General features: G+C 37.2%; 1 protein-coding gene and 1 long non-coding RNA gene across 6 annotated transcripts in view; one reads left to right on the forward strand and one right to left on the reverse strand.

The window, feature by feature from the left end:
• Nucleotides 1-27,824, reverse strand: LOC309653139. Its single transcript, XR_014259012.1, has 2 exons — nucleotides 16,720-27,824; nucleotides 1-16,368 (listed from the first exon to the last, which is right to left on the reverse strand). It is a non-coding gene; the product is annotated as an uncharacterized lncRNA (long non-coding RNA).
• Nucleotides 1-27,968, forward strand: part of DIAPH2 (diaphanous related formin 2) — an 865,471-nt gene that overhangs the window by 714,261 nt on the left and 123,242 nt on the right. The gene's annotated exons all lie outside the window — the stretch shown is intronic.

Genomic DNA, 27,968 nt, shown 5'->3' on the forward strand with positions numbered 1-27,968 from the left:
TTTTTTTTTTTTTTTTTTTTAATTTTATTTATTTATTTATTTATGGCTGTGTTGGGTCTTCGTTTCTGTGCAAGGGCTTTCTCTAGTTGCGGCAAGTGGGGGCCACTCTTCATCGCAGTGTGCGGGCCTCTCACTATCACGGCCTCTCTTGTTGCAGAGCACAGGCTCCAGATGCACAGGCTCAGTAATTGTGGGTCACGGGCCTAGTCGCTCCGCGGCATGTGGGATCTTCCCAGACCAGGGCTCGAACCCGTGTCCCCTGCATTGGCAGGCAGACTCAACCACTGCGCCACCAGGGAAGCCCAACATCCTTCTTCTCTTTGAACCAACTCCACCTCTTCCTTCTTTGCCCACTGTAAGTATAAACAGGCTTCTCGGCAATAGATAGATATCTAACTTAGCTATTTTGGCTCTGACTAGATTTTGATATATAGTTCTAGACATTAAAAACACACACACAAGAAAAGCATTATGAAGAAATGAAAGCAGGAAACAAAATAAATGTACTTTGGTTTTAGAACCACTCAGGGCAACCAAGAAAACTAAATTTGAAAAAAAACAGAAGAAACTCTGGAGACACATGATCCTACTTTTATAGATCAGCGAGATAAAAGTCTGAATGAGAAGGTATAATTTACCATTTGAGAACAGAGAGGAGACAAGAAACGATGATATTCAACAGAGGAAAAAAACCAAACTCTAAGTATTAGGAAAAGTATTTCCTTAGCAAAACAAAACCCACATTTTCTTGGGCCTCTCTACCTCACAGTAACCACTGTTCCTTCGCTTTCACCTATAATACCATGCATTTCCCTGCCTGCTGTTTGCTGTAGCAACTGGCACTCTCCTGCCTTCACGATGCCAGAGCCTGGGAGCGGTCAGTGGCAAAGTGGGAAGAAATGCCTCTCTCTGCCTTTAGTGTGACACTCCACCAATGCACCAAGATAATATACTACTTAAGCATGAAGGTCTTACAGACATTTTTAGAAAAACAGCTTTCAGGTTTAAGTTACAGCCCTCTTGATCTCTGTAGGATTTGGCCCCATACAGCAAGGCCCAAAGACAAGCCCATGTAGTACTCAGTATCCTCCTCCTTTTTTGATGACCAGGGTCTGTTGGGGTTTTGTGTTTTTCTTTTATTATTTTTACTAGGTCAAGCTGGTCATTCATTCTAAGCTGTTTACTTCTTTCTCCCTGTGGAAGAGTTCTTTCCCTTGAGCCTCCTCAGTCTCTGTTTCTAAGTGTTAGAATCTTAGATTAGCCAACTAAACCCCATTTTGTCTATAGTACAGTTATTAGATTGGAATGTGCAGTTCAAATTTAGTAAAAAATGACATTATGCAAACAAATAAACAAATAAAAACACAGCATTCATCCAACTATTTATTGATCAAATAGTAGGGGCCAGGCAACAGTGCTAGGACCCTGGAGGGCAAAGATGGATAAAGCATGGGTCTTGCCCTCAAGAACTCAGCGGCTCATGGGAAAGATAGAATTATACATAATGTAAATGCTATGATATAAGTATGTACAAAGTGCTAAAAGAGGAATAAACTGCCTGGAGAATTCAAGAAAGTTTTCATGATGAAAATGGCATTTGAACTGTTTTGAAGGATGAATAGTAGTTTGTCTGGAGAACAGGGGGAATGGTGGCAAATACATGCAATGGAGACGTGGAAGGGAACAGTGGTAATGATGAAAAGTTTGTTGCAACAAAAAGCCAGCACACGCACACACACACACACACACACACACACACACACACACACACACACACGAAAGCAAGCGGGGTTGAGACTGGAGATAACCAATAATTTGGGGAACATCTGCATGTATATGATTATAGAAACCTTGGGATCACCCAGGAAGAGTATGTCCAATGAGAGGTAAAGGCCAAGACTAGTGCCTTTGGGAATTACAGTATTTAGGAGGAAAATAGAGGAATCAACAAAGGGCACTGAGAAAAAAAAAGTCAGAAAGGGAAGAAGAGAAACAGCAAAAAGTGATGCCTGGAAGACCGAGGTTAGAGAGAATTTCAGAATGGAGAAAGTCAGCAAGGTCACATCCTGCAGAAAGTTAAGTAAGTAGAATGATGACTGAAAATAGACCAGTGGGTTTGTCAACTATCAGGTAACAGCTGTCCTTTTCCCAAGCAGTTTCAGTAGAAAGGTGAGGGCCAAGAGGGAGGATTTAATGGATTAAAGAATGAAGAATATCTTTTGTTCCTTAAGTGCTGGCACTTGAAGGAAAGAAAGGGAGTTAGAGAATGAAAATAAATTGTATCTCTTCTAGAGATTCTGACAGGAAACTCTAGATGCTTTCAAGGGTCTTGAATGGTGTTGCCAATCATAAATTATGCCTGGTTTTACTTCCAAATATAGGACACTTTTCCCTCTTAATTCAACTGTATTTATTGAGCATATACTATGCGATGTACTTAAAATACTTTAGCATGCTTGGAGTTTTACAGTTAACAAAGCACTTTCTTATCTGTTGTGTGTATGTGATTCATAGCCATCTAATAATGCAAAGTTCTGTTTGCATAAGTTAAAATGAAGGACATTTGTGGCTCATACAGAGAGTTTAGCTGGTGGGGGTGGAGGTGGGGAAGGAGACAAAAAGGATCAAATAATCCTCAGGCCAGCCACTCAGTGTTCTCAGGAACATTAGCTCGGTTACCTCTTAGCAATAACTAGAGGGTGAATTCTAGGATCTTGGTGAAATCGATCAACATTTAGGTGACAGTTAAACATACGAGAGCAGGTAAAATAATCTGGGGAAAATGAGTAGAGCAGCGGGCAAAGGGAAAACCCTGGAGAAAACAAACATTCGTGACACTGGTTCTCAGCCCTGGCTACACACTGGAATCACTTTGAGGCACTTCTAAAAAATACCCATGTTCAGTTCCTCTCTGAAGCAATCAAATCCAAATCTGTGGAGTCAGAGTCTGAGCAATAGTATATTTTAAAAGTAATTCAGATATACACTACTATATATTAAATAGATAAACAACAAACACCTACTGTATAGCACAGGGCACCCGTATTCAATATCTCATAATAGCCTATAATGGAAAATAATCTGAAAAAGAAGCAATATGTGTGTAACTGAATCACTTTGCCGTACATCTCAAACCAACACAACATTGTAATCAACTGTACTTCAATTAAAAAAAAAGTTACTTGGGTGATTTTAATGTGTCACAAAAGTTGACAACCACCAATTTATGGGACTAGCTTGGAAACCGAAGCACATAAAAGATAGCATGAAGGGGTTTGTTCTGGAGGAGTCCGGAGAAAAAAGCTAGTGTGGTATCGCTGAGGCCAAAGGAATAGAGCTTTTCAAAGAGTAAGTGCTGAATAGCATCAGATGTAGCCAGGAAGACCAATAAAATAAGGATTGGAAAGGATCCAGTGGATTTAACTGTTAGGAATTCATTGGTGACCTTAGCAAAAACAGTTTTAGGAGAGTGTGTTTGGACGGGGGTGAGAGTGAGGCAGATGCCTTGAGTTCTAAAATGCTATTCGTTTTTAAGGCCACTTAATTTAGTGCCTTTTTTTTTCATCGCTTCATGTAAATCTTATGATGAAGTGTGTACCTGTATTAGTTACTTAATTTTTGTTTGTTTTTTTCTTTTTCTTTACGGAAATTAAATTTTACTTTCAGGACAGACACATACATGTATTGATTAATAAGACCTAGGTTTGCATTAGGGAGGCTAGAAACAAAAGATTGCTATGTAGTCTATCCTTGATTATTCTTTGACAACTAGAGAACAAATTGAACGCAGACCATTTATGCCCTATTTATATGCAAAATTGTTCTAAGCAAGCACTGATGATGTTCTCTATAGAAATTTCAATCACTTTGCTTGTCTGTTCTCTTACACAATATAATCAGCTCTGCTGCAGATTTCTTCATTGGTGATCTCTGCAAGCTAGTAGGAGATAAGGTCAATTTCAGTTGATTTTTATGAGAATATGAATTTAACAGGCTTCCTTTAGATATTGGAATATGGGATAAGTTAGGACAAGCAATTATTATGCAACAGTAAATTTCTCTTGGTAGTTTTAATTCCATGTCAAAAATTCACAGACATGCTAATGTTGGTAGCTAAGCTCCCATAACCACCTGCTTATTTACAAACCTTCAGTTCTGGAATAAATCGTTGGGACCCTATATGTCAGGTGCGTGATACCACTGTAACATGAGCAGACACTCTGTGCATCTATAACTATATTAAATGACAAGGTATTTTTCAGACTGTCATAAGTATCTTAAATTTTCTAGAAAACTAATTGCTTTCAAAACTAAAGGGAAATAATTGTTCTAATTGGTGGTTGTAATGATAGGCTTATTTCTCTCATATGGACTCGGTAGTATATTATTGAAAATTTTCCTAAACGGGGATAAGAAATGATAAACTCTGCTTCCTATCCAGCTGAATTCCATCTGCTGCCCCAATGGCCAAAGGCAGCTAGATTCACCTGCAAATGAAGGTACTCCCTACCCATCTCCCAGTTTTAATGAAACCTTTGGAAATACCCCTCCTGTGTATTATGATTTGAACCTTACTCCTGGTAGTTTCTTTCCTTGTGTCCATTAAAATGAGAGGAGCCGAAGGAGAAGGAAGGAAGAGGGCAGTGCGTACCTAAGGCTCTATAATACCCTTCTGAGATTCAAGTTCTTCCATTATTCATTGGTATTTTTTGCATTTGCAAAAGGATGAGCCCAGATACCTTGAAACTAATATTGTGCTTCATCTATTCCAGGAAACCTTTTAAGGTTATGCTCAATGTCAACTCTCTTAAAGATATTGATGATACAAAGTGTTAAAATACGGCAAGGTTTATAACTATATTTCACTATTAAAAGATTGTGATATATTTTTAGTACCTAGCACATAACTCAGTATAGTGTATACTCTTGATAACTGCTTGTTGAACACTTCACAATTATCCAAAAAAAAAAAAAAAAGTGAATCTACATGAAAACCTTTTCAATATATTGTACCTAAAGCTATCTCTCAAGTTTGAAATTTGGAGGATGAAGGAAATAGAAATTCCATTCTACATCATTGTAAATGGAATTCCATTAAATCTGAGTTTATTTTATGGGCAAGCTCGAATGTCCTATGTATGTTACCTTCACATGACCTTTTCTACTCAGTAATGTTTAGGCTTGACAAGTGAAGAAAAATGCTGAGTTTTTATAAAAAACGAAATATAACTATATGCCATTACTCTTATTCTTACATCCATTGTACTTGCATTTGACTGCTGCCTCTTTGTCATTCTCAACTCAAATCATGGTTTGTTCTATTCCTATGACTTAGAGGGCAAAATTCCTAAGTACTACTAGAGAAAATACAGGAAAAGTAGATTGACAACAGCCTTTTAAGTTTTACATATCTTCTCATCTGTCTTTGCAAATATGTCCTATAAGACAGCGGAGGTGGACAGGAGTTAGTGAATCTCTTTAGAATAACATTAAATAGTAATTGTTTTTCCAGTTTTCTCACAGATTTACTCAGGAGGACCAATCTTTCTGAAATTTAGGGGGTTTTATCTAGTGCGTAGGGATATTCTAGGGATTTGAACTGTTTCAGAGACTTTCTAGAATCCAGGATGATATTTTCCCTTTCCACTTGGGAAGGTTTTAGCTTGAGATTTCTGGGGTTACTGGTCTGTTCTATTGTTTGTCTTGCATAGATGTAGTATACAGCAAGCAGTACAGTACTCTCTGGACAATGAACAGGGATTTTTTTTTTCATGTCATATACATTATTCACCACTCTGCAGTGGTTTCAGAAAGCCAGTGCATATCCTGGACACAAAGAAACAAAAAAACACAAAAACAAGGATATGATTTTCATATTGTTGTTTGGAAAGTTAATACTGTTGTGCATGGATTTCATTTTTTCTTGCACAGTTAGAATTCCTGTTAGACTTTTAGCAGCCTTATAGCTATTAATCAAAAGTGTACATGTTTATTGTGTTTCCTAATAAACTGATAGATTATCTTCAAATATTTGGAGTTAACCTGTGAAGGGAAATTTATACCAGGAGGGATAAGCAGTATGGCTTTGTGTGGATAGTCCAGTGTTTATTTTAGTTATGTTTGTGACTTCATCTCAGTCATCTATATCAGTACTATTTTGTGTGACAGACATCATGAGAGATGACTGTGCTTTGTGCATAATATGTGTAGATTTTATTTTATTATCATATCAACAGATAATTGGAATCAAACATAAACATTTTTGAATTGAAAAGAAAAAGGACTCTTTAAAAAACTTTTCTAGTATGTAGATTTCATTTTAAGGTCCAAATTGAACTCTCATGCACATGTAGAGAACATTAAAACAAGTTCAGTTAATAGTCCTAAAAACCCACAACATGAAGGCACCAAGTGCCTTCCTTAGTGACTGGGGTAATGGTCCAAGATAGAAAATAAATTTAGAAATGAAGTTCCAACATAATGAACTTCTAGGAAATTATTAGAGGATATTTTAAATGTTGAATTCAGGGTGGAGGCAGATTGGGAAGGGCAAATGGGAAGAAAAGTATCACATCTAGCAATTTAAATATTTTTTTTCAGTTGCCATAAATAGTATCGATCAGTTTGCATGGCTCATTTAGAACTGAAACTTCCTGGCAGAGGAAGATGCAAAGCACTGAAAAAGGATTATGGTCAAGTTGAATGGTGTCCACACAGATTCTTTGCATTATAAATTATCCTTATGCTTCCAGTTTCTTAACTTTTTTCCCACTTACCATGCTTTGCGGTCCTGGGGCCTTTTGTACACCACTTTCCTCACTTCCCTTCTGCTGCTTCAGAAGAATCCTGTTTTATCAATTTATCTCCCTCGCAACACTGTTTCCCACCTCCATTGTCCCAATCTGATTTTCCACACGCTAGCCGTGGAAAAGAAAAACTAGGGGGCGGAAATGGGGGAATATAATTATATCAGCATGGTTTGAAGTCTATTTTATTTCTCTTAAATCTCAGCATTGTCTCTTTTATGAAAACAAAGACCACTGGCAATACTTACTGTTCCAAATAAACCCTCTCTTACTTTATGCCAAATTGTTCCTGATCTTGGTGGCAGGGAGAGGGGCAACGAAGGACATTTCAAAGGGACAGGGAAACGTTCCTGGATGGACTCTTGGCTCCCAACCTTTTTGGAATTATGATGTCATTGCTGCTGAAATTTATAAGTACTCCTGATAGTGAGGAAAGCATCAAGTAGACGATAAACCTTAATAAATTACATAATACATAAATTATTTCACCAATTAGTATAGAAAATTGTAAAATGACTACATGATTTTTTGCTCTCAAAAAGTATACACTCTTAAAAAGAAAACCGAAAATACCTTTTCATAAAAATTCCTCAAATCACAATGCACTGTTATTTACAGCTTGACAGGTATGAATGTCTTCAATGAAAAGGAAGATGGTCGGGATTTCAATGAGTAGTTTAGCTAGCAGGTTTAGTATTTTTTTATTTTTGTCTCTCTACATTCATTCAAATAAAATATTAGATTTTACTGGAACAGGTCATAATTAAGTTCTACTCTAAGGAGATTTCTTTATTATTAAGGCACATAAAACAAAACTTTCTTTAAAAAGCACTTTTCTTATAAGCTAATATGTTAAATTTTTTCTCTAATATCTTGAAAACGTACGCCTCCGTTCATTTACTTTTTTCCTTAACTTGAAGACTAACTCCAGTAAAAGAAAGACTGTACAGTGTGTGTGCTTATCTGTTTACCTAAACCCAAGTGTGGCCCTTGGAAAGTAGCACCTCTTATCAATCGTGATTGTTTTCATCAAATCATGCAAAAACATTTTTGTTATGCATTATGCATAATTTATCCAACTACTACTTAACTTCTATTCTTGACCATCAAATAGGTTTTGTTACCCTCGTTGATTTGGCTATAGAAGTTAAATGTGGCAATTTTTTTTTTAATGGAAAAGAAGCTCCATTTTGAAGTATGCCTTCTTTTGGCTTTTCTGAGCTCTATAACATGTGGTACATGTCCTGGCATAATTGAAGGTAAAAAGGGTAGTGATTGGGTAGAATTCATCACAGAATTTCACTTCCTAACTGTGTATCCAAAGCTGCTTTTGTACCAATTAGCTATGACCTTTTATTCTAGCCTTAAGGTATGAGATTATTAGAGGCAACCATTTCTGAAATATTTTCTTTCTAATAGTAGTTTAAGCAAATTTCCTTGCAGTGCTGACTCTTTTTCAGGGCGGTCCCCGCCCCCCGTGTGCTGCTTCTTTCCACTAAGCTGCTAAATCTTTCGCAGAGGAATTAAACGTAATGTTTCTGGAAACGTGAAGAGCTTGTGCCCTTTTCTGAGTGTCCTACTTCAGAAATATTGCAGCTGCAGTGGCATTACGTGCCTTCGTTTCTTTCTGTTTCTCTCTGCAGGGAAATTCCTGCTTTAAGGTAGACCCACGCTCTTTTATTCCTGGAATTTTCCTGTTCTAAATGATGTGAAAGCTTCAGTCGCGTTTTTAAAGCACATTGTTTCTTTGTCAACTTATTTCACATCAGTTGACCATGCAGCTTGTAGGAATTATGGGGACTGGGTAAGAGGGTCTAAATGAATACTTACAAATCCATCTTTTCTATTAGAGAAATAACCCAAAGCAAGAGCTCTCTGAACACAGTCATAATAACGTGATTTTTAGAGATGACGCACAGTGCATTACCTATGTATGTGATACGGGGAACGTCTCCACAGCCCAGAAAACGTCAGAAATGCAGCTAAAATGAAAACAAACCCCTGGTACATTTTCACGGTGCTTCAGTCATAGGACAACATTACTGCCAAGTGAAAAGGTCCCATTTGACTTGCATTTGGGGCAGAGAATGAGAGAACTTTGCTAAGGTTGCCTTGTTCATTCCCCTTCCTCCAAAGCATTTCTTTTATGTGATTCCGCCACTTTCCCACCCACTTGTCATTTTGTTTTCAATGTGAATATCATACTGTTTATGACATGGTCACTGCTTTTGAAGTTCACTTTCCAGAGCTTTAAGTTTTATTGAGAAGAAGATAATTTTCTAAAAAAAATTAAAAAAATAGGTTATCAAACAAATTAGTTAAATCCCATTCAAATAATAGAAGGAGGCAAACTTGACATTCAACTTTGACATCTAATTTGAATCTTTTGTGCATGCTGTTCTGAAAGCTCCTACCACTTGTTAAATTTGAGTGGGAGAGAACAAAACAGAGATAGTAGAATATTACTTCTTTTTCACTACCTTTAAATTAATTGTAGATTACATGGAACCATATCTTCATTATTAAAGTGAGAAATTCAGTAAGTACTCTAAAGTGTTCTACTCTTCTAACTCCTTTAATAATGTCAAGATTCTGCATCAGAAGAGCAAGGGAATTAATATTTTGTTATGGTTAAAATGTTTTTTTCTTTCTTAACTAACAAACTTAAAAATTCTTTTTTCTCACATTTATGATTCTTCTTAGGCTAATTGAAACAGAATTCACATGAGTAATTTATATTACTGACTGCCTGCCGCTTAAACATTCATGGAAGGAAAAATCAAGTTGTGGAATAAAAAGAAATAAGCCTGCTTTGAAAAGATGATATTAACAATTTTGGTAGTTTATATTTTCTTAAATAAGGTAGTCTTGAAACATATAAATATGTGAAGCTGGAAATGAATCTTCCTTATTCTAGCACTGGTTATGATTCATGGTTAGCACTGGTACAAGCTGGTAATTTACAAACCTCATAGATTTTTACTACTCTTTGTACCCCTATGTGTCAACTGTACAAATGATAAAATAATAATCAAAGGACTGATGGTCAGTATAATAGCTATTGTGCTCTAGATATCTTTTATGCTTTGACATTAAATGTCTCTCTTGCCTTGGTATCTACTTTTCAAAACTCTACTACCCATTCCTGATACTATTTAACTGGGGTTATTAGTCCTTTGACAGTACTGCATGCTATTGACAGTATCTTTTAATTTGCTTAATTTCCTGACATTTTCTATGTAAATTTTTTACATTGGGATTTTTAAATGCCAGATTTGTGCTTAAAATAGAAAGGCCCTCCACTAATAAGATTTAGTCATATCACCTAAGTACTACAGAGTTGTCCCAGATGTAAAGAGGGGGAGATAAAGAAGGGATCACAGATAATAAATTTGCCCTGCCTTCTCCACAAAGTTATTACAGCAAGCCTTAAGTCTCAGCTTTTATTGATAAATATAAATATGGGTTATGTAAGGAAAGCCTATGCCTGTTTATAATAGCATTCAAATCTGGTTTTAGTCATTGCGTTGGGCCAAACCGCTCCATAAGCAGTCCCAAGGCAATCTGAAAACAGGTTTTTGTTGCATAATCTGTTTTTATTGTGTATGTATTTTATTTTATGATTTTGTAATTAAAGTAATAAAACTAAATAATGTTTCCTGGCTAACTAGCAGGTAAACAACTTGACACAATATAAATGTATTTTATCTTGTGAAACAACTGATGGTCATTCCAAAGCAAGATTGTTGGGGAGGGGTGGGAGAAGGTAGGATTTTCAATTGGTTACCAGACTTTTAACAAAACAATTCCTATTATAATCCTAGAGAATTTCATCTGCCTAAATCCCCACTCAGATGACAAGCAAGGAGTGAGAGCTATAGTCAGAGGAACAAAGGATAAGGGGACCAATATCTGAATGAGCCCCTCCTCCCCCCATGGTGCCCTTTAGAGGGACCCATTATGCCCTGGGTTAGAACCTCTCACCATTGCTTGTGAAAATACTCGGCATTGAATGGTGCTGTATGTCTTACATTCTACTTACCAAAATTGCTTATACAATTCAATTGGCTATGGTATTTATCATGTTCTGTCCTCAGCATTATGTAGCATGGTTAAGCCTACAAAGCAGCTGCTTTTTTTTTTTTTTTTTTTTTTTGGTGGATCAAGTGATTATTATGTATTGTGTGAACATCAGTTCAAGTTTCTTGAGTGCTGTGGCATCTAGATGAAGGGTAGTAAATAAACATTAGGCTTTAAAAAAAAAAAGACTTTTATGCTATTCTTCAAATTCTACATTGCCTGGAAATAAATAGTGGCTATAGGACCCTTTTATTTCAATAAAACTTAGATATATACATCCATTGGTGAGCACATATACATCTGCACCTTAATGTTAGTGGAATTTGCACATGGGTATCAAAAGGTAAAAATCCTCAAAGATATTATAAAATCATGTTATATAGTTCAGTTTTTACAATGGTTCAAAACTAAGGGGTGTCTGTGCGTACCATGAATTAAAATGTGTGCAATTTTTTAACCTATAAGACCCTTGAAAAAATAGCTTTAGAATGATAAGCAGCTTGGTTAGTTTCTTTTAAAGTATGTGGGTCTGGGGAGGATGGGTTTTATTTATAAAAGCCTCTTTGAAAATCATACTTGGTAAAACAAACTATGTTGTATGTCTGCATGTACATATGTAACGCCTTTGGTGTCTAGTAAGAACTAGGTGCCATTCTATCATGTTTTTCACTCTCTCCTTGGGCTATTTCAAGTCTGAGGCTTTCTCATTCTGCAGCCCCTGCCTCCCCACAGCTTCTGCCTTGATCCCTCAACCACATTGTCTCCTTTCTTCTCTTTCCATCTGGGAACTCTTATGTCCCGCAGTTTACTGAAGTGCTATAACTACAGCCTGTATCTCTTATTAACATATCTCTGTGCTATGCTTTTATGTGGTAGTATAGAATATTAATGCGATTAGCACCATTCATTAAGATGTACTGCCCATTCGAGTGACAGCCTTAAGTCACAGGATAAGCCTCCTTTAAAATGGTCTACTTTTTTTTTTTTTTGAAGGAAGGGAAAATTTGTAATTAAAAAAAAAAGTTAAAACCTCTCAGAAAATCTACCATGGCTAATCCACTCAACACCCTCTCCCTCAAAAAAAGAGGAAGTTTCGACATTGAAACTTGGGGAATCTTCATAATGATAGCACATTTTCCATACTTTAATAAATTAATCCATAAGTTAATCACAAGTGAGGATACCTTGCTTATTTCCTACAGTGACTATGAAGATAAAGTGACGAGCAGATGTACAAAACAAACTTATGGTTACCAAAGGGGAAGGGGGGGGATAAACTAGGGGGTTGGGATTAACAGGTACACACTACTATATATAAAATAGATAACCAACAAGGACCTACTGTATAGCACAGAGAACTATACTCAATGTTTTATAATAACCGATAAGGGAAAAGAATCTGAAAAAGAATACATATATATATATTTATTTATTCAGTTATATATATATATAACTGAATCACTTTGCTGTATACCTGAAACTAACACAACATTGTAAATCAACTATACTTAAATTTTTAAAAATAGTTAAGCAAATAGAAATTAATAAAAAGATAAAGTGAGATGGTAGATGTGAAATTTTTTGAAACTTTTAAAGTATATTTATTTAAAGCTTGAACAAAGCTTTACAGTGTCCAAAGGTTACTATCATTACTATATTAAATCAATACCATTTATGTCAGTGGCTTCTCATTACTGTTAGGAAAATTCAAAATTTTTACAGTGGCTGGAAAGGCTCTGTATGATCTGACTTGTACCTACATTACCTGCCTCTTCTTGAACAGTTCAAGGCTGTGAGGACATATAGCACTCAGCTACAAAACTGTTATCATATTAAAAAGAGGAGCATTGTTTTGGGTGAAGAGATCTTCCAGTATTCATCCCTGAAACTGGAGCTTTTGGTAATATTTGAGTAGTAATTTGATGGTTAAGAAGATGTGATGCCAGATTATTATGATTGGTCATTATTATGAAAATAGGTAAAATGTTATTGGTTTCATTTATATCTTTAATTGATTAAGGTAACGAACAAATAAAATGTAAGCCGGAATTTATGAGGTATTTAATTAATCGCAGTAAATATAGTATATTGAACTTCCAGTTACATTGCTTGTCAGACTTTCAATATAGGGTAAGTCTGATATTTTCTAAATGGAACAATTAGAACAAACCTTATTTTAAAGAATCCATCTCTCCATACTCCAGGTTCTAAATAATTATAATGATATCTAATGTTTCTACTATTATAACTTTACAAAGCAATGGAAATATTGCCTGTACCCTGGCCTTCATAGTTCAACCTTAGACTTATTCTTCTGTGGCTACATCTATAATATAGAAAGTGTTTTATTTTCCTGGCTAACCTATTCTAGTGCAGTAAAATTTTGGAAAGAAAAATTATTTTGGATCAAGGACAAGCAACTCCAGGAGTTAAAATAGTCATTTTTTCTCCTGATTATTTTTCAATCTAGAAAAAAATTTTTTAAATATTTTGCTTTGATACACTGAATATTCAAACATTTTAGTTATAACTGAACTGCAAAAGTAATATATCTTTCTCAAAAAAAAGAAGCCAATATAGTCAAATATGCATCTAAGAGATACAACTTGTTTATACATAATAATATCACCATAAAGATTTTCATATTGTTATTCTAAGTGTCCCTTCCTGGAGACAAATGTATATTTAAGCCTTATGATCAGAGGAGCCATAGCCATCACAGCTCTGTCAGAAGCAGAAACGTACTATTGATATTAATATTTTAGCTTTCCACTTGCTTTCATGAAATCTATGAACAGAAGCTATCAGTGTCTAGAGGTTGGCTTCAAATGACAAATTCAGCATGCTGTAAAAAGTGATACTAGGATTTCCTGCTGAGGTCATCCAGAATTTGGCCATCCTGAGAAATGACTGTGGGTGCATTCTTATTCTCAAATATAATTCTTTTTTTTTTAATTTTTAATTTTATTTTTGGCTGCATTGGGTCTTCGTTGCTGCGTGCGGCTTTCTCTATTTGCAGCAAGCAGGGGCTGCTCTTCGTTGAGGTACGCGGGCTTCTCATTGTGGTGGCTTCTCTTGTTGTGGAGCATGGGCTCTAGGTGCACAGGCTCAGTAGTTGTGGTTTGCTGGCTCTAGAGTGCAGGTTCAGTAGTTGTGGCACGCGGGCTTAGTTGCTCCGCATCATGTGGGATCTTCCCGGACCAGGGATGGAACCCGTGTCCCCTGCATTGGCGGGCAGATTCTCAACCTCTGTGCCACCAGGGAAGTCCCCTCAAATATAATTCTTATTTAAAACTCTTATTCTCTAGAGGTTCTTGTGCTATTATATTTGATTGTGATGGTAAATAATGTGACTGTGAAAAGGAACCATACCACATGAAGAAGAACATCACTTACAGAATTACAAATTGGTCAGTGCCCCCTTGCTAGTATTCTAGAACCATCTGACTAAAATAATATGGTTTGGTTTCTTTTTCAAAAAGATAAAATACAAAACACAATGGAAATGGACTTCTGAAGTATTCTGTCACCCATATAATAAATAATGGCCAAGCTTGTTTATGTTCTTGGCACATTATATGTCCTCAGTAAAGGTCTGTGGAATGAATAAGTTATCTAAATAAATGTATTATCTATTTTATCTGGAAGTGGCCAGTGAACCAGCTCCAGCCTCTCTCAGCTGTGGTCCTGAAGCCCCTGGAGGTAAGGCTGCCAAACTCGGTCCAACTAGAAATTGTGAAACAGCCCTGTAACTGGGCTCCAACCCCTCATAGCTGCAGTTTGTGAGCGGTCCTGCCAGTCCAGGAACCCAGTTAGAGACACTCCCATCTGCACCTCTTGAGATCCTGAAATCACCCTGTACCTGGCTCCAGCCCCTCCCTGCTGGGGTCAGGGAGCAGTCCAGCCGACCCAGGCACCTGGCAGAAGACATACCCATCCAAGCCTCCAGAGCCAGTTCTACAAACCTCAGTCCTGGCAGTGGGCCCTTAAGCTGCCCTGGGACTTGGTTTTAACACTTCTCAACCCTAGTCCATAGCCAGTCCTGCCTGCCTAGGGACCCACCCAGTGACCCGGCAGGAACCCTCTCAGGGACCTAGTGGGAGTCATACCCATCCATATACCTGGTGACAGACACACTGTCTGAGGACCCAAGTGTGGATTCTGAAGCAGACCCTTGTCCCAGCACCATCCTACTGAGCAAGGTCCTAGAGGCCATCCCATCCACCCAGGGATCACACAGGATCCACACCCACCTGCCAACTGTAGACGCAGCGATAGCCTTGTGATCCAGCTCCAACACGTCAGGACTGCAATTCCAGAGACAATCCACTTGGCCTGGAGAACCAACAGGAAAAGGTACTTACCTCCTGAAACCCGTCTGTAAAAACTAGAAGGAATGTTTGCTCCTTTAAATGTACAGACACCAATGCAAGGCTACATGGATCATGAAGAATCAGGCAAATATGACATCACCAGAGGAAACTAATTAAAGCTCCAGTAACTGACCTCAAAGAAATGGAGATCCATGTATTGCCTGACAAAAAATTCAGAATAATTATTTTAAAGAAACTTAATGAAATTCAAGAGAATACAGATAAACAAGTAAACAAATCAGTCACAAGCAACAAAGAAGGTCACTATATAGTGACCAAGGTGTCAATTCATCAAGAGAATATAACAATTATGAATATATATGCACCCAACGTTGGAGCACCTAAATATTTAAAGCAAATATTAACAACTAAAGGGAGAAGTAGACAGCAATGCAGTAACGTTAGGGAACTTCAATACCCACTTCCAACATTGGATAGATCATCTAGACAGAAAATCAATAAGGAAATAGTGGACTTGAATAACACTACAGACCAAATGGAGGACATTATGCTAAGTGAAATAAGTCAGGCAGAGAATGACAAATACTGTATGATCTCACTTGCATGTGGAATATTAAAAAGGCGAACTCATAGAAAAAAAGTGTAGATTAGTGGTTGCCAGGGGCCGGGGAGTGTGGGAAATGAGATGTTGGTCAAAGAGTATAAACTTTCAGTTAGAAGATGAAATAAGTTCTGGGGATCTAATGTGCAGCATGGTGACTACAGTTAACAATACTGGATTGTATACTTGAGAGTTGCTAAAGGAGTAAATCCTAAATATCAACAACGTCAACAAAATGGTAACTACGTGAGGTGATGGATCATTTCACAATATATATGTATGTCAAATCATCGTGTTGTACACCTGAAGCATACGTTATGTTATAGGTTGATTATATCTCAGTAAAGCTGGGGGGGAAAAAAGAAGGCTTATGAGAAGAACATCTCCAAGCAATAGAGAAAAAAAAAAAAAAAAAGCAATTAGAAGGGGGAATAAAGTTGATCCACTGCATTAGCTTAAAAAAAATATAAACGAAGTGAAATGAGAATTCTTTATTACTTACCAGGTACAAAGCATCATTTACCTGGATCAAATCAGAGCATAAAACCTGTAATCGGGCTTCCCTGGTGGCGCAGTGGTTGGGAATCCGCCTGCTAATGCAGGGGACACGGGTTCGAGCCCTGGTCCGGGAAGATCCCACATGCTGCGGAGCAGCTGGGCCCGTGCACCACAACTACTGAGCCCTTGTGCCACAACTACTGAAGCCCACGTGCCTAGAGCCTGTGCTCCACAGCAAGAGAGGCCACCACAATGAGAGGCCCGCCCACCACAGGGAAGAGTAGCCCCCGCTCTCTGCAACTAGAGAAAGCCCTGGTGCAGCAAAAAAGAGCCAACGCAGCCAAAAATAAATAAATAAATAAGATAAATTTTAAAAAAAAACAAAAAAACAAAAAAAAACCTGTAATTGCTGGTTTTTAGATAGATAGATAGATAGATAGATAGATAGATAGATAGATAGATAGATCTAGATATCCAAATCTAGATCAATCTACCTATTTTTCACATTCTTTAAAGAAATATTTTCAATATTTATTATAGCCAGACGTTTAGGGCAGCAAGATGGACCTTCCCCCAAGGGTACTTATTATCCAGTGTGGACAAGAGAGACACATGAAATTAACCATTAGTTTGAGCCATATGAATTGTCAATTTTTGATCTACAAAACAATGTTCATTTTACTTGCTTCTACCTAGTGTAATACAATATGATTTAATATTGAAGTGAATACATGGTGGTGTAGGAACACAGATGTGTAAGCAATTCATTCTTCTGAAGAGAGATGATGTAGATTGTTGCTGCTTATTCAGCAAGAATGAATTGGGGTGGGTCCTTTCTTGTCTGTGTACCAGAAAGATGGTAGATCAGACTCATGCATTCAATTTATGGTATTAATTGGCATTGCAGTACAGTAACACTTCACTTCTCTGAAATTCAGCTATTCCAGCAATCATGCCTACCTGGAAATGGCATCTGTCTCTTCAAAACATGGCCATAAGCCTGAAAGTAATCAAAAACAAAAAGATCTCTGAATAGGCAAAAGGAATGTGATCAAGTCCCTAAACAATAGCACATGGACTTTGATCTGAAGACAGCTTTCCCAGTCCCTCGCTCAAATCTATTTATTCTTCTGTTAGACACAGTTCTGTGAAATTGGGTTTTCTGGTTTTTCATCCCCCAGCAATTGGGAAACAGCGTAGTAGGATTGGGAGAGGGACGGTTATGTTAAGACCCACTGGCAGCAATAAGAAATGATAGCTAATATGCTGACTCCAGTAGAGGAGATGAACTAATTCGCAAAGCAGGTAACATCTTACAAAGCAAAAGCACAGGATACAAAACTGGTTATAATTGATCTCGGCTAAGTAAAATATATGTATATAGTTTCTAAAAAGAAATCAGAATGAAATATGTCAAAATATTAACAGGCTTTGTGGCTATGTCATGGTATTATGGGTGATTTTTACTTTCTACTTTTCAAAATGTTCTGTCGTGACCATGTGCTGATTATATCATTGGATTTAATAAAATAATAATTTAAACATGAAATTTTTAAGATGAAAAAGAACTTTAAGCACAGAGTAGTTCTGGTGTATTTAAAGAAACAAATAGACATACCTCAAGTACGCCCTGAGGACCTTGGTGGATTTAGAGCGCAGCACAGTCTTTGATGTTCATGGTAATTATGTGAATCAGCAAAGATGTATTTTTAGTAGATTCCCTTTATGAAGGCAGCAAAGTGTATAATACATCTTCAAAACATTTCTATACAAAAGAGCTAAGCTAAAAAAACGTTGCTATTTAAAATTTATAAACCCTCAGCTATCCAGACCAATGCATTTTCTGAAGTTTCTGGATAGCTGAGATATCATTTTAGTTTTTTTCTATTTTAAAATGAAATTGCTCTACAGCTATTTGTCCTATTAAATTATGCAGTATTATTATATCTAAGCTTCTTTTCCTAAGTGTCCATAGTTACTTATTGAGGTATTATTCTCAGATGGCTGTGGGAACAACTGTTTCAGTGATTGTCTTTATTCTTTTGTAAATGGCCCAGTTAGATGTTAAAACATATCTTCTTTTCTCAAATATGAGGTTTTTACTGTTTGATTTTGCCTTTGCTGGTTGACCCTTGCTTTTTCAGACTTTCACAAAGTAAGAGACGAAATATTTACATATTTCCAAACTATTGCAGAGTATTCAAATCAAACCATAAATTATTCAAGCTATTTGGAAAGTTTCCTGGGGAAAACATATACAACATACAGAATATAGTATTTAGAATCATATCTCTCTGCTAGTCGTGTTACAATTGAAGCACAGTTGCTACTCAATCCTCTCCTCCTAAAGATACAAATCAAACAACAACAACAAAACAAAATAAATACTAAAAATGAATTCATGGCCCCTGTGGAAGAATCTCAAATATTATCTTCATTTTTTATGTATGCAGTATGCTTGTAGCATTAATTGAGTCTTCATTACTGCTTAGCAGTCTCCTCATTCGTTATTCACTGAGTCACATGCATTGGTGGCTTTTTCAGATTTGCTGTACTCTCCCCAATCCTGCAAACTGAAATTCACACCCGTCAATCTTAGGAAATGACCTAATCTTCCAAGTTCCCTCATTTTCCCTCAGTCCCCCTTCCCGGGGCCCACATTATGCTCCTCATCTCACTGCTCTTACCTCCTCCATATATATATATATATATATATATATATATATATATATATATATATATATCTGTATGTATGTACAAGGTATGGATTGGGAAATTGCCTCTCCATATTCAGTGGTTTAGCTTGAATTGCTTCATCTGATATGGCGCCTTGGTGGCCAGCCAGTCCTTTTTTTTCCCCCTTACTCTTTACTTTGAAATTTTCAAATACGTACCAAATAGAATAATATAATGAACTCAGCACCCAGCTTCAACAATGATCAGCTCCTCTTGAATCTTGTTCCATCTATACTCCCACTCTTGGATATTCTCAAGCAGATCCTAGACATTACTTTTTAATTTTTATCTGTAAACATTTCCATATCTATCCACAAAATATAAGGATTATTTTTAACATAACCAAATAATATTATCATGCCTTATCCCCCAAAAAAAGGGTTCTTTAATTTTTTTTTTTAATTTAAGTATAGTTGATTTACAATGTGTTAATTTCTGGTGTACAGCAAAGTGATTCAGATATATATATATATAGATGTGTGTGTATATATATATGTATGTATGTATAGAGAGAGAGAAATACATATATATATACATATACATATATATATTCTTTTCAGATTCTTTTCTGTTATGGTTTATTAAAAGATGTTTAATATAATTCCCTGTGCTATACAGTATATCTTTGTTGTTTATCTATTTTATGTATAGTAGTCATATCTGCTAATCCCAAACTCCTGTTTTATCTCTCCCCCCTCCCTTTCCCCTTTGGTAACCATAAGTTTGTTGTCTATGTCTGAGTCTGTTTCTGTTTTGTAAATAAGTTCATTTGTACCATTTTTTTAAGTTTCCACATATAAGTGATATCATATGGTATTTGTCTTTCTCTGTCTGACTTACTTCACTTAGTATGATCATGTCTAGGTCCATCCATGTTGCTGCAAATGTCATTATTTCATTTTTTTTTATGACTGAGTAATATTCCATTGTGTGTGTGTGTGTGTGTGTGTGTGTGTGTGTGTGTGTGTGTATACACACACATACATATACACTACATCTTTATCCATTCATCTGTCGGTGGACTCTTAGGTTGCTTCCATGTCTCAGCTATTGTAAATAGTGCTGCTATGAACATTGGGGTGCATGTATCCAAAAAAAAAAAGGTTCCTTAGTAACAAATATCTAGTTTTCACATTTTGTTGATTGTCTACTACTCCCCCCCTTTCCTGTTTGAATCAGGAACTAAATAAGTTCTATTTATTATCATTGTTCTTTTAAACTGTGAGATCTCCCCAATTCATCCCATATACACTAATATGTATAAAATAGATAACTAATAAGAACCTGCTGTATAAAAAAATTAATTAAATTTTTTTAAAAAAACTGTGAGATCCCTCTTGTATTAGTTATCAGTTGCTACATAAATTATCCTCAAAACTTAGCAGCTTAAAATAACAAATATTTATTATCTCAAAGTTTCTGTGTCAGGAACTTGAGAGCAGCTTAGCTGAGTGAGTCTGTCTCATTGTCTCTCATGAAGTGACAGTCAGGATGTTCACCAGGGCTGCAATAGTCTGTGGGCTTGACTGAGGCTGGAGAATGGGCTTTCAAGCTCACATCTTCACCGTGTGGGCCTCTCTGTAGGGCATCTTGAGTCTCTTCACAGCATGGCAGCTGGCTTCCCCAAGAGTGACTGATCTAAGAGAGAGCAAAGAGGAAGCCGCAGTACTTTCTATATCCTAACCTTGGAAATGACATAACAGCACTTCTGGCATATTCAATTAGTCATACAGACCAACCCAGAAACAATGTGAGAGAGAAATACACTAGAACGTGAACACCAAAGGGTGATGATAATTGGGCAGTCATCTTGGAGGCTGGCTATTACATATCTCTTTCTCTCTCTTTTTTAACATTATAATTTTAATTTAATTATAATTTGTATAATTATACTTTAATTATAATTTTTATAATTATACTTTAATTATAAGTTTTTTAACTATAATTCTCAAAATTGTTTTTGCTGAAGCAACCAGATCATTTATCTGATAGAGTTTGTAGTTTGCTTATTGCATCCCAGTGGTGTCATTTACATATATCCTTGCCTGCCCCCCACCCCACCCACTCCATACATTTCCTATAAACTTAGATATAAAAGCTTGATCAGATTCAGGTTCCATATTTTGGGCAAGACCTCCTTGTAGTTATAGGTGTGTCATTTTATAATGGAGCACATGATGGCTGGTTGGCTCTTCTTATATTGGCAGCTATTGACAATCATTGCCTAGATCCATGAATTCAAAAGAGTGATATTCTATCTTTCCCTCCTTTTTTATTATTTGGAATACTTCTGTAAAGAGCAGTGTCCCCTCATCAGCCATTTGGTTACATCGAAGTATATTTTGTACAGAGAAGGCAGGATAAATGCTTGTTTTTCCCTTTATTTACAAATGGTTTGTTTTCAAAATGGTTTGTTGGCTCCCTAACGTCCCCCAAAGGTAACAAGTGAGGTCTGGGAACCACCATGAATATGCTGAAGAAGAATCTCCAGGGGTGGGTCCTAGGCATGGGGATTTTGAAAAAGCTTCCTAAGTGATTCTGATTTGCTCCTCTATTAACTACTACTGGTCACCATTCCCAGAGTCTGACTTAGTAGGTATGGAATAGGGTCCATGATTCTGGTTTTTTTTTAATCTCCAGGTAATTCTCTTGAGTTGACAAGTTTGGGGAACTACACTAGATGGTACCTTTACATACTTACCGTGGCTGTATGTGTCTATGCTATTCTACCAGGACATGGGTATCTCAAGTTTGCCCTCCTGCTACAAACTGTTACATTGAAATCTGCCTATCATAGACTCTGGAGTTAGACTGCTTGGGTCCAAATCTTGGTTCTGCCCCTTTCTAGCTTTGTGACCTTGGAGAAGTTAATTGCTTCTGTGTCTCAGTTTTCTCATATATAAAATGGAAATGATAGTAGGATTCACCTGATGGTTGTTTTGAGGACTAAATGAGTTAACACTGGTCAAGTGCTTAGAATAGTCCTTGGTAAGCAGTTCTTAAACACATAATAAAGCTTGTCTCCCTCTGGGAGAAATATCTGAATTTTTTTTTGGTAAAATCGAGGCTTGGTTCTTATTACTATTAATGTCATCACTATTAAATTAACTGTTATTTACTGAATGCTTCGTATATGCCAGGCATGGTGGATTACATATATTCTCTGGTTCACTTAATCCTCATATCAGTCCTACAAGATTAGCAATATTATTCTCATTTTACATATAAGGAAACTGAGTCTCCAAGAAGTTCAGTAAGTTGCCCAACGTAATGGAGGTAATAAGTGATGGTATAGATGAGATACATACTATAGAGGCAGTGTGATGATTCGGAGCACAGAATCTGGAGCTGAGCTGTCTGGGTTCAGATCCTAGCATTGCTGCTTCCTAGTTGTGTATCTTGGGCAAGTTACTTAAGCACTCTGTATTACAGTTTCGTTATCTATAAAATGAGCATGATAGTAATACCTACCTCATAGGTTATTATGAGGGCTAAATGAATTAATACTTGCAAAGTACCTAAAATGATGCCTAGTACATAATAAACACTTGGTATATACTAGCTAGTTGTTATTACTGCATTATTCGTTATTATCAATTATTTTTATTAGTTTGGGTTTAAAGAAATGGCAGCAGTTAAGAAGGAGAGATGGAAGGTGCTCAGGAGGAAGGAAATAAATGTAGGAGCGTTAACCTTTAGGAGGCAAGAAAAGGAGAGCTGTTTCTACCACGAAGATGGACAGCAGAGAAGATAATGATGTCTAGGCGAAAGCAGATGGTGAAACTTTTGGGAGACAGACTCATTCAGACAACAAGGTAGAAATCAAGATCATCCTTTAGGAATGAGGAAAGGAAGGTAGAGTTGGAAGCCTGTGGACACAAGGGGAGTTTGGACACACTTGGGGAGTAAGCCAGGGAACACAGAGTAGATACAGCCAAGTTGAGTTTTGTCCTTACTCTATCATAGCTCGATTCCTGGAGCCTAAGGAAAGGAATGTCTGGGGAGAGGGATACCAGGTTATTGGAGGAGTAGCTCAGTAGCCTAGTGAGGCCAGAGTGGGATGGTTATGATGTAGAAGTGAAGGAGCATTGAACAGGGAATCAGGAGACTTTGGTTCATTTTTCACCTCTACAATCACCTAGCTTGTATGACCCTCGAATAGGTCACTTGACCTTTGGATCTCAGTTAATTCCCTTGTGAAATGAGAGAGCTACATCAGTTTATCTCTAACATCCCTTCTCACTCTAGAATTTATGATACTAAGGGACTGATTCTAGAGTCTAGCTGCAGAAGAAAGGAGTCGATTGAAATGCCAAAAGTAGGAAAGTGATGGGAAGGCTCAGGGGGGTTAGGATGAAGGTTCAATAAAAGTGAGGGTAGACGAGAGAACTCATGCTAGTCAGATTCAATCTCCCAATCTTTGCTGCCTTTAAAATTTGTTTGCCTGGTATGTGCAAAAAAAAATTTTAAGACTACTTTGTCATTTTCTGTAGCAGACATTGTGGATGTTGTGAATGTGATAGGCGATGTCAGACGCACATGAAAATAAATGTTATTTATTTTAGTTTACATATCCAAAATGTTCATTAACACATCCGGAATAAGCAGTTTACTTCTAGGGAGTTATTTTTCTGCTTTTAAGCAGAGAATAACAAAAGAATGTTTTGTGCTCTCCTGTACCCATGATAACATTATGCTTTGGAGTAGCTAACTAGGTTGCTTGAACACGCTGTTACAGAACTGGTTAATCCATAATTCAGCAGGTTCTTGGCTTCCAAGTTGCCTTATTGACAAGCCTGTAGAAAGTGGATGGAACTAATTAGCACTCAGCATTATAAAATAGGAAGAATTAAAAAAGGCAGCTTCAATATTAAACTGAGACCCCTATGAAGATATTCCCTTTAGTTACGGGGATTTTGAAATGATGGACAGGCTAAACCAAAACTCATAATCCTATTACAGTCTCCTATAGCCACCTAATAAGCTTCAAGAGCCATTGCCTTAGAGCCTGGGATATTGCCATCTTCCTCTAGGCTTTTCTGTATATAGCTTATAAATTCTTTACTGTTCCCACTAAATACTTTGTTATTTAAAATAGCATAAAAGAGAATATATAAGTGTATATACATATTGATGCATTTTGACTGTAATAATACTCTTGGCCTGTAGGGAACTTCAAATTATTAATAATTTCAGAGGAAAGCTTTTTAAGAAAAGAGCTCCAGGCTTAGCTGTAATGAGGCGTTTGAAAGGGAGGAGGGGGGTCTGTTTGTGTGTGTAATGAAAATATTGAACCCTTTGGGATGTTATGAACCATGGTGTACTAATAAATGATCTTTCCATTTCAGTGTTCCAGCAGACATCTTTGTACCCCCTGATGTACCCTTGTAAAATGCCTTTAGCTCACATTTCCTTTTAAATATTTCTGTCTCCTGACATTTGCTACTGGGGATGGGGGTGTAACAGGGTGAATCTGATAGAGAAAGGACAGTACTAAGAAACAAAGTTGGTGGTTTAGAATAATGAGCCCATTTTCAGCTGAGCTGTGCGGTTCATATGAATTAATTAACCCCTTACAAGCATTTGTCTGACAATCCTAATTCACATTCAGTTCAATGAGTTTTATAATTATCATTTAACTAAATAGCACTAAAAACTGTTTATATCCTGACATTAAGGAAGCTTTGTAGAATTCTCTCCCTATAAATCATCTGAAGTTGTTTACAATTTGCAGTCGTCTTGTTTTTCTTCTGGTTTGTGCTCAGGTTGCTGGTTTGCTGTTTTAAAAATTATTTTCAGGGTGCTAATTATAGAACATACGCTAGAGTTTGGTCTCAGTAAGGAACATTTTCACATTTTAATTGGAAGAATGTAGGCTTAAACTATTCTCTATCATGTTAAACAAAATGAATCCAATGACTCTAAATGGATATAGAATAATTAATTACTCATTCTTAAGACCTGTGCCATTTAGTTCCTGGTGATAAGATAGTGATAAAGCACTTTTACCCAGAAAGAGAGAAATGCGGGTATTGTGTTGACGATGCTGGAAAACAGTGCGAGAACACCGGAAAAACATGTTTGAGATGGAAAGCATGTGGGCCATCCCTGACCGCCTATGCCCTGTGTATGTCATTACTTTTAATGTTCATACTAAAAGGTAAGCTAATATTAATAAGTATTTTACTTAATTTTGTCTCTTTTGATTTCAAGGAACAAAAAACTATTTAAACTGAGTATTTATTGAAGAGATACAGAGAGGCTCAAGGGAATTGAGGACAGAAAATGTTGTACACCTAGAGCTAGGTCCCCAGAAGTGGGATCTTTGTTTTATATTCAGTGTGGTTCTCAGGTCCTCCACAGCATGAGTTCATGGGCTTTTTTTTGGGGACGGGGGGGAGTGGAGTACTTTGCTTATCCTGCGCTTGGAGGGAGACTTTACTTACCCCAGTCTAACTGCCCCTTCTACCCCCTGACAAAGACTATTGGGTCCCAATTCCACATTCCTGTGTGAGGAATGTTATTTGGTGCACCTAGCCCCTCCTATATTTTCTGTACAAGAGCCTAGGATGGCTGCCCTTTAGGCCAGGTTCCTACCCAGGTTCAATCAGCTATTACTACTTGTGTCATATGATAACTAATTTCTCACATCAACCCTATTTATTAAGTACTATTCTTATACCCCCTTTTAAAGAGGGGGAAACTGAGGCAAGGAGAGGTTAAGTAAGATTCCCAAGGTCATGTAGCTCCAGGGTCTATGCTCTTAAATGGCATACTCTACTGATAGGTACTGTGTGGTGAGTTCGGAGATCTGGTTTCTAACTTGCCACTATGTGAATGACTTGGAGGGAATCACTTTAATCTTTTCGGGCATTCAGCCATTCCTTGAACAGTTTAAAAATTGCTTTTTAAATTTTTTTATTAAAAAGCTAAAAGAGGGAATAGTAGCCCAATAACACATTGTCTCCGGGCTTGCTTAGTTAAAAGGAAGAGAAATCTAGTCAAGCTAGCTTGAGTGAAGGGGGATTTCTCCAAGGATATGATAGGTGACCTTTTGGACATCCAAGGACAGGAAACAACAGTTAGACCACAGTGTGCCTTGGGCTGGAACCAAAACTGGCAAGTTAGAAATATAAGTTGCTTTCTCTGGCTTTCCATGGTCTCACTCATCTCTGTCTCCTCGTTTTCTTCATTGGTTTCCTTTGTTTGAACATGACTGCCACAGCTGTGATACAGCGTGACCCTTTCTTCAAGTGCCTATCTTTATGTGACATTGGTCCCTTTGAGTGCAGATTCTTGTGACAGAATCTAACTGGCCCAGCCTAGCCTATGGATTTATTCCCCTTGAGTCAGGTGTCCAACCTGTGTACAATCAACCAGGGAGGGATATGATCACAGGGTCCATAGGATGGCTGCCTCTTGCAGGGACTGTTTGGAAGAGCAGATTCTTCAAGAAGTATAGGAAGCGGGGCTTCCCTGGTGGCGCAGTGGTTGAGAATCTGCCTGCCAACGCAGGGGACACGGGTTCGAGCCCTGGTCTGGGAAGATCCCACATGCCGCGGAGCAACTAGGGCCGTGAGCAACAATTATTGAGCCTGCGCGTCTGGAGCCTGTGCTCCGCAACAAGAGAGGCCGCGATAGTGAGAGGCCCGCGCACCGCGATGAAGAGTGGCCCCCACTTGCCGCAACTAGAGAAAGCCCACGCACAGAAACGAAGACCCAACACAGCCATAAATAAATAAATTTTTTAAAAAAAGTTAATTTAGTTAACCAAAAAAAAAAGAAGTATAAGAAGGGCAAGCAAATGGTCTGTTTGCTATACCCATCATCCTAGCACTAATGCTGTTTTCAAACATACTGTGTATTTCTCCATAGATCATTGTTTTGGCTGCATAGATAATATTTTACCATTTAATAAGCACTTTACTATATGCTGGCTACTTCACTAGGAGAATAGAAAATGCTGGGCCTCCATTTCCTTATCTATAAGATAAATGATCCTGTCTAGCTTTAGAATTCTGCCACTCACATGCACACGCACATGTACCTATATATTTATGCGTTTATTATATCTTAATGAATATATTGCTTTTATTACCAAACCAACAAGAATTGATTTATCCCAATAAATGTTCTTCAAAGTGCCATGATTTGAGCTAAAGAAGAAATTCAGTATCATTTCTTTATATTCGCACCTAGCTTTTAACCAAACATCAGTATTACACAGCTTAATTACCCAGCTTATTTATTCTATTTGGCTCTGAAATACTCATCTGTTTTCCAAAACTCAAACCTACTACAAAAGATCAAAGATTTGCTGTCATTGAGACTATTCAGAAGAATGTGAGGCTGACTCTAAATATATCCCAAAGAGGCACTTCACAAATGTTTCACACCATCATTACTTGATTCTGTAATTCCCAAAGCAACAACGTTAATGAGGCTAGATCTCATTTACCAACACATGGAGGTTATTTAAAAAATCATTCACATGACTTATAGTATCAAAATTATAAGAAAGTATACAAAATACAAATGCCCAGTTCAATCCGTAGTTAGCCAGTTATGAGACTTAAAATAATTTGGTCAGCTACTCTGACCCATGATCAGTATACTTTTTCTTATGCCCACATAGAAAAAATATAGATTGAAGTGCTTTGTACACACAGGAAGCTAAGTAGATGAATTTAGAGCTTTGAGAAGAAGGAAAAGAACACCTTGCCATGGATCTCCTCCTGAACCGGACAGTTTAACTAATTCTTGTGTGTTGTTGTTTTGCCATAGTTAAACACAATCAGTGCTGCAAATACAGGCAGAAGCTCCAGATGGGTAGTTGAAATTCAGCAAAATAGATGTACCTGGTTTCATTTTGGTGCTTAGACACTGTCTTTTCATGACAGCTGTGTAGCTTAA

Source organism: Balaenoptera physalus (assembly GCF_965194825.1).
Source record: "Balaenoptera physalus genome assembly, chromosome: X".
In the NCBI taxonomy this organism is placed as follows: Eukaryota; Metazoa; Chordata; class Mammalia; order Artiodactyla; family Balaenopteridae; genus Balaenoptera; species Balaenoptera physalus.